Genomic DNA, 8204 nt, shown 5'->3' with positions numbered 1-8204 from the left:
AAAACTGTTTTTCTTTTCAGGAAAAAGAGGGGACCTGCGCGCATAATACATTAGCTTACTCGTATGAGCGGGAATAACTTGTGTCACCCAGTGAAGCAAGCACGATAGACATGGGAAGCAACTGGCATATCAGCACATAGTTTTTTTTAATGTACGCTAGAGATTCAACTGGCGCTAGTGTGCTGCTGCAAATTGAAGCAGACAGCAACCGTAGTCCGAAATTGACTTCCGGCACTACAGTCCGCCTCCCGTCGTTCGAAGCGCCGTCTAGACTTTCGTTAACGAACTGTGTGTTCCATAACGTACGATGGAATGCCATCTAGACGCTGCGCTTCGAAACGTACGTATCGCATAGAATACACTCCAGTTACCAAAGCAGCCATCCGGCGCGTCGAACGACGGGAGGCGAGTCGTGGTGAGTGGAAGGGGGGGGGGGGGGGGGGGGGGTACTGCTCGTGCATGCTGCGTCTATGAGCAGTTCCGTAACTGAGCTAGTCTAATCATAGAGTTATTATAATGTACGCTAGAGGTTCAAGTGGCGCAAGTGTGCTGACGTAAATTGAAGCAGACAGCAACCAGTAGAAAATTGACTTCCGGTAATGAATTTCTATGGGAAAAAGTGAGTGCATTTTCTCTCTGCGCTCGATCATAAGAGCAAATATCCCGAATAATTCATACGTACTAGGTAGCTTGGAACATTTCTCAGTCAGGCCGACGAAATAATTGGTCAGTTACGGTGTTTTTCTTTCAAATTCATCGCATTAAAGACGGTGCTAAAAACAGCTTCGTACGTGTATTTATGTGCTCTGTCGGACACTGTTAGCGCGAACACGACGTCGGCGCTTTTCAGCGTGGGGGATATACGTGCCAAACGAACGAAGGACATCTGGAAATTAAGAAAGACGGCAAGAACTACGCAGTAACACTGGATGAGTAACTACACGTGCATATACGATCAAAATTAATTGAAGGCCACGTAATCTATTCCTATTTTAAATAAGTACCGTTTTATTCTTTCTGCTCTGAGCGAAGCTGCTTGTTCTACGTTCAAAATATCACTCGCACGCTCGAAATCTTTGAGAACAAGTGCCCGATAAAAGCTGCCCGGCAGAGAAAACAATACGAAGAGACAACTTTTATAGCCCACGGACTTTATTTTCTACGTTTTGAATGTTTTTATCCGCTCATGCACGACGGGGTCATTTTCATACAGTGACAGGACTGACATATTATCAATATATAAGCGTCACCGGATTGCTGGCGAGCCTTGAACACACTCTACATTCCTTTCGATTGTAATGTTGCTTCGAATCGTCGCTTGTTTCTACACACCTGCTGCGGAACACACGTTTGGGACTGAAATGTAGCGATGTTAAACATCGGTCACTGATGAAGAAAAATGCGCTAACTAAAGCAATCACACTTTTACAGTGTTAATCAAGGTACATAGTATTCGGTACGACCCAAATAACCAAAGTGTTCCGTGTTATTTTCCGGCGAAGAGACAATATGCACGCGCGCTTTCCCATAGGAATACACAGGAAGACTGGAAAAGTAGACTGGTTGCTGTCTGCTTCAATTTGCGTCACGGAAGTCGCATAGACACTAGCGCCAGTTGAACCTCTAGCGTACATTATAATAACTCTATGAGTCTAATGACGTTGGTGAGCACGCAACTCCGACCCTCCCTACAGCCGCCATTTCGGGAAACGTGTGGCGCCACCTATAGATAGTTCAAGTCGCGTTGAGTTCTATTTCTGATCGAATTGCTTTGGGTCACACTCCAAAAGTTGGCTCACTCCTTTTTCTCTTTTTTTTTTCTCCCGATTTAGGTTTTGCAGGGAATGGACCCCCATCTTTCGGGACGTTGCTATTCCCAAACCTCCCAGCCCCTTGGTGGTGGTTGCACAGCAGTGCTCCGAACAGCGACGTACCACGAGGGCGTTTCCGTAGCCGCGGAACACGATCTGCTGCAGCCTGGACAGGGCGCCCTCGGCGTCGATGGGGCGGCACTTGCGGAACACGTCGCAGTAGCCACGCAGCTCGTCGCACGCCGCGCCGGGCTCCATGCGCCGACTGCACAGCGCCTTCATCACGTCGAACTGGCACGCCTCCTTGCACTCGCCGTTGACTGCAGGTCAAAATATCCCACACACGCAATGCAAAGACCAGTCTTGTACGCGTTACGCGAAAAAAAAGTAATTGATTACAATTACGATTCCTTTCGCTTAAAACTATGCAATTAGATTATTCAATTACTCGAGAAGAAAAGTAATTCGCAGTTACTTTAAAATGTAACCGTTACTTTTCGAATTACGTCAGATTTTCATTACGACGGAGTTTTCTGTACGTTCGAAAATGGGACTTTCGTACTGCTCATTATTGTATTAGAATGAGAAAATTATGAACTACTCCTCTTCATAATTCACCAATTTTGGTAAACCATATATTCCTGTCCGATATTTGGTTCGATGATTCCGGGGTGCGAAACTTGTACAAGCAATGGGCGCCATTAGAAACGGGAGCGAAAAAAAGTAACGTTTACAAGTAAATATAGTACTTCCAAAATCAATCTGATTACTGTTGTTCTTCCTAACAAATATAATCAAATGAACGCAAATTACTCCAAAGAGTAACCGATTGCAAGTAATTTGATTACTTGTAATGAGTACCGTTCAAGTCTGGCAAAGAAGCAGGGGGGGAAAGGAAGGTCAAGTTCAGTAATACTAAGTACACAAACCTGGGAGCTTTCTGACGTCACTCGACGCGTTAGAGATTGAGCGGATCTAGCGTTGTTTTTAATGGTGGAGCCTCTAGTTGGGTCCTTATGTTACTACAGACAATGGAAATAAAGCCTGGCGTTTCCGAGGTGGATGTGTGGAACCTTCTCATTGTGGAGGACAGAAGGTATGAGTGCATGGCTGCAATGTGCGAATACGGCTTGTCAGCTAGAGTATAAAAAGTATTTTCATACCAAGTAAAATAACCGGTAGTCGCCGATTCCGGTATTGGTAGCGGGCCCTGTGATTCAAGAGGCGAACCAACCTAAATTTATCCATCGTTGACGATATTCTGTTTTATACAGCAACGTCGACAAGTGAAGCGCGACGCGCGTGTGCGTTTTTATTGTAACTTTCAGCGTTCCTTAGCTAGGTTTTCGGCATTTTGTGAAGCCCAGATAAAAGTGTGGCCGCGCGGCTCAACACTGATTGGATGACGGGTGGGAGACGAGGAGTGAGGTGCTCGATGCTGCTTGGTGAACGGGGAGGCCATGTGACCAGAAGTGTAGGCGAGGAGGAGCTCGACCACCTGTGCGCACTGATGGAGAGGAGCTTGGGAGTATGGAAGGCCCTGGAAGATCGCCAGGTTTATCAGCCGGATTAGCGGTAGTATCGCTTCATTCTAGGAGCAACTATGAAATGTACACAATGGTAGGCGTTAAACTATCTCATGAAGAGTGCCATAAAATTGAGACCGCGCACGCGCCTGGCGTCTGGAAACTCAGCGTATCGCAATCTGCCATTATTTTTTCTCGACAGTTCGTAAGCTGCTGCTAAGTTTGTGATTCGGAGAACGCAGTTACGAGTTCGTGTTTAAAACTAAAACCGGTAGATGGTGCCATTTTTGAATATTGTGGTATTCTCTCAGTTGTTTACTCGCATTTAACCACGTATATTCGCCGAGAAACTTAGGAAAAAGAGTAGACGAGAGTGTGCGGGGACATCAGAACGCCGAGCCCTGGTTGGAATGATTAGTGGGTACACCTGAAGCTAGTTGCCTTTGTTTCCATTGCACTCGTCAAACCCGTTCGAATGTGAGAGCTAAATGCCTGACGCCGGCGTTCCGCGTTCTAAAGCGTTCGGCGAGTGCACTGGAGACAAAGGCAAGGACAATCTCACTGCGACAACCTTACCAGTGAAGCCAAGTGTTCCTGAAGGATGATCGCTTATAATATGAATGCGATGAAACAAAGCACGAAAAATATGACTTTCACCATATTCTGACTCGAAGAGTTCTTTTTAGAGGGATAAGTAAACAATAAGGTGACGGTTTTTTATTTATTTTTTTTTATTCACGCTTGAATTTATGATGGAACACGAATGCGCGAATTGCGGGTGGGATGCGGTTCCAATCTTTGCGGATGCAGTTCGGATGCGAATAGAAAATAAAGGAATGGGAATCAGATGCGGATACATTAATTCAAGAACATTGCCGATGCGGCTCGGGTGCGGACACGAAGTCTGCGGATGCAGATCGTATGAGGATGATCAAACTGCTGTCCGCGCAGGACTTTAGTTACGGTAGGTAGCGCTACTCTTTTCTTATAAACTTTCAAGGTCAGGAAGGTATGGCCTCTATTGTTCGCTTTCGTTAGCTTCTGTGCGCCTCGGTTTACTTTTGCTCATAACTGCATCACTAATTCCCAGTGCTCGAGTTGCACTGAAGAGAGAGAATAAAGGAATAAACTCGAGTTTTGTATACATATATAATTGAAGTCAGGCAGGTAAAGGAATGAAAAATAAAGCGTCTTAGCCTGTTCCTGCGTTAGCATTGCAGACTTAATCCGATTGAAAATAAACGAACGGGATTAAAGGCCAGAAAAAGATGACTTAGAAAAAACAATTCGTAAAGAAAAGAACAGAAGAAAAAGATATTGGCGGAACCTAGCTAAGGGAGAGGGCCCGAAAATCAACGGATGTTGTTTAAATTAACTTGTGGTTATTTGAATTCTCTTCTTTTAGTTTTGTCTTTCAGTCTTCATTGTTGTTCATTCTTCCTTCTTTAAATTGTTGAGTAGAATATATTCTTTGGCGGTTTGGAAGGTGTTCCAGGAAAGTGTGACCAGTTTTGTATAGTTCAATAAACACCCATTTATTACGCAACTTTTACATAAACGTTATAAGACCATAAAACGCATGGCTGGTATTCAATGGTCGCCATACCTGAGCGCGTTGTTCGCAGCGAATGCTCATAATTATAGCTCCCATTTATCGTCTGACAGGGACAACGACATTGGTTGGGTGGAATGCATCTTGAACGTGCATGAGCGTGCATCGCACCCAGCCAAGGTTGCTGCATTTGGTAGATGACGAACGGGAGCTATTAGCCCCGAGAAGTTCGCGTGGCGCCCCCTTACGGCGAACCTGGGTGACGTCACGGCGAGGAGAGAATTTTTTTCCGACTCGCCCCGCTCGCCCTGTGGAGGCTGTGACCGCGCTAGCTGTCGGCGCGATCGCTTCTATTTAATGTTTTTTGCGTGTTTTTTGTAGGAAGTGTAAATTTTTACATGTGCCTTCATTGAAATATAGCCTGTAGCTACAGGCGAAACTTCAACCAACATTTTAAGCATGGTTGACAGGGCAGGCAACGCATGAATCACAGCTGGTATATGAAAATAAAAAAAATAAAAAATATGACCACAATTGCAGGAGCATCACTATAGATTAATATCTCGCACAACAAATGCTGCTGATGGTTTGAATGAATTGGCAGGCTATGTATACTATTTTTTTGTATGTTTTTAAACAAGATCACCGAAGCAGAAAAGCTGCATGCTGCTCGATCAAGATCAACCCGCTACTGTACCCGGAACTCTACAGTCAAGGCCATCGATGTGGAGGCGCGGTAACGGCTTTTTCGTTGCGGAGGGCTTAGCCTAGGAAAAAAACGCGGTCTACAAAAACTCCCTACTAGGGAGTTGTAGCAGATCGTTTTTCTCCTCCGCTACGGTATCCGTAAAGAAAACGCCGCAGCTGCGCATGCGCCCCGCCAGCCTTGTCTGGATAGTTCAAGGTCTTATGGCGGATTACGGAGCGCTCTCTGGGTGCTTAGCGGGATGCGGAAACGGTCTACTACAATTCTCTAATAGGGAGTTTTCGTAGATCGTTTCCGCTGTCCCGCAACGCTCTCCGCAACCAGCTACGCTAGCCGGAACTCTACTGTCAAGGCCATCGGCGCACCGGCGCAGTAGCGGCTTCTTCGTTGCGGAGGGCTTAGCGGAGGGGGAAACGCGGTCTGCGAAAACTCTCTAATATTGGATTGGTTCATAACGTGTGAAGTAACGGAACAGCTACCGGGATCCTTGCAGGCGATGAGACACAGCTCGTCCGGGGTCCTTGCGGACCCGGTGAGGGTGCACCCCTTTAAGCCGTACTTGAGGCAGATGGAGTGTGTGCAGGTGCCCGCGCTGCACAACTGGGTGCCGCTGTTGCACGCCGTCATGTTGTCCCTGTGCTCCGACGGGGGACAGGCACCGCTCCGACCGCTGGGACGACCGTCGGTCAAGGTCCGCTTCGCTTGACACACGCCCATGACGTACACGCCAATGTATTTTCTTTCCTTTTGCCCCCAACAGCTGTGCGCACTGCGCGTGCGCGGGACGCGCGTGTAATAAAGCGTTTGCAGTGGCGCACGTTAGAAAAGCATGTGTCAGAGTATAGAACGTCTATTGTGTTCGCCCGCTATGTTGGTGATAAAGGATATTTCGTAAAATGTTTACCAAACAGACGTCTTTCTTTTTTTTGTTCTTTATTTTCTTATCGAACCCCTCTTTAAACGTTTAAATTTGATGCCTGTAAATAGATTATATAAGTATCGTTTTTGCATTACCTATAAATCAGAAGTACAAACAAATCTTCATGCCCTTAGTGAATTGGCGTCTCTCTCGCTAAGAGTAGCAACATATCCAACTCGAAACACGGAAATTTGGACGCTCCCTATTTGCAAAACTAACTACGGTGAACAAATGTTAAAGTGTGCACTTCCTCGACTGCTTAGTTTTCTTGTTACTGACAACATTGACCTTCCGACAACATCTGTAAAAAATCTCCGAGCATTTTTTTCTTTTCCAAATGTGACTGCTTAGTTGTCAAATTTCATAACCTACATTTTTGCTGAATTGTATAATGCTTTGCTTGCATGTGCTTTGATTTTATTTGCCTCTCATATAGTCGCACCTTTTTTGTAATATTGCCCTGTTCTTATCTCTGAAATTGTTATCTTTTCTCTTGGTTTTATTTTGGATTACTTGTGCCACTGCTGCCATGTGTGAGGAGGGGGGGCCGAGGGCCCGTCAAGCTGCATGATGCAGCTTTTTTCCTCGGTCTCCCTCCGTCATTTGTGTTTTGACGGAAAAATAAACGTCATTATTATTTTTGAACATCTCTTTTACGATTTAATATATGAACATCCTAGCGATAAGTCTATTGAGCATTAAGCGAGCATTAAAATTTCTGTTCAGTAGCTCTTGAGATGAATTCCAATGACGGCCGCTTTCGTAAATTCTTGGAGATAAAACGTTTGTTCCTTCTAATAAATACATTTCTTCTGCCGTAATTTTAGAGGCTGCCCCTTTGAGTTTAAGATGCCAACTTCTGTTATTGAAAGGGCGTTAACTTGACGAAAACTTTGTTAAACTTCATGTTGTACAAGGATTACACGGAACTAACTAGGTGTCTCACACAAGGGCTTCATTAATTGGCGTCGGTAGAACATTTTTTATGGAAAGAGCCTTTAATTTATGAACGAGGACAAGTCCGGCTTTGACGCTGGATGAAATGCTCAAGTTGAAGAAGGGCTCCTAATTTAAAAAAAGACGTCTTCTAAAAAACAAAAGAACAACGGAAAGAAACAACACACTAATAGTGATGTCATATTTATGTCGCTTTGCGTCCTAATGGTGCTGATTTATAGTAAACAAAAAGTGTCCATGGCTTGTAACAAAAAAAAACAAAAAACGTTTATCTCCTACATTTATTCCAAAGGATACTCGCAGTAGGCCTCAAAACTGCAGTCGTCGCTGGGGCGGCACACATCCGATGCTTTGCGATAAGCGCAGTTCTTGGTGCAGCAAGCGTCGTTTGTCGGACTGGAACCGTAAAATAAAGTGCGAGAATAAGATAAAATTGACACAAAAGGATCTTATTTTTTGAAATAATAATCTGCTGGGCTAGTCTCTAATTGATAGACATAATCAAAACAGCGGAAATACGGGGCGAAATCAAACAGAACCACACGGGGCTGACGGCGTTTTGTTCATGCGCGAACGGTTCACTTTGGACTTTGCACTGTATATTTTCGCACTTTTCGTCATGACGATCAATCACCAACTAGCTCAGCAGTGCACTACTTTAAAGATAAGATATTTTGATGTCTATCTTGTGAAAACTTTCCCGTCACTGGGCGGGGAATTCATATTAGCTTAT

General features: G+C 44.9%; 1 pseudogene; it reads right to left on the bottom strand.

Annotated features, from left to right (window-relative positions):
* Positions 1 to 1870: 1870 nt before the first annotated feature.
* LOC121048013 lies at positions 1871 to 6312 on the bottom strand (annotated as a pseudogene).
* Between the last annotated feature and the right edge of the window lie 1892 nt (positions 6313 to 8204).

This window comes from Ixodes scapularis, unplaced genomic scaffold (assembly GCF_016920785.2).
Source record: "Ixodes scapularis isolate PalLabHiFi unplaced genomic scaffold, ASM1692078v2 PGA_scaffold0__279_contigs__length_252992795, whole genome shotgun sequence".
NCBI classification, from domain to species: Eukaryota; Metazoa; Arthropoda; class Arachnida; order Ixodida; family Ixodidae; genus Ixodes; species Ixodes scapularis.
This window is presented reverse-complemented; position numbering and strand designations above follow the sequence as displayed.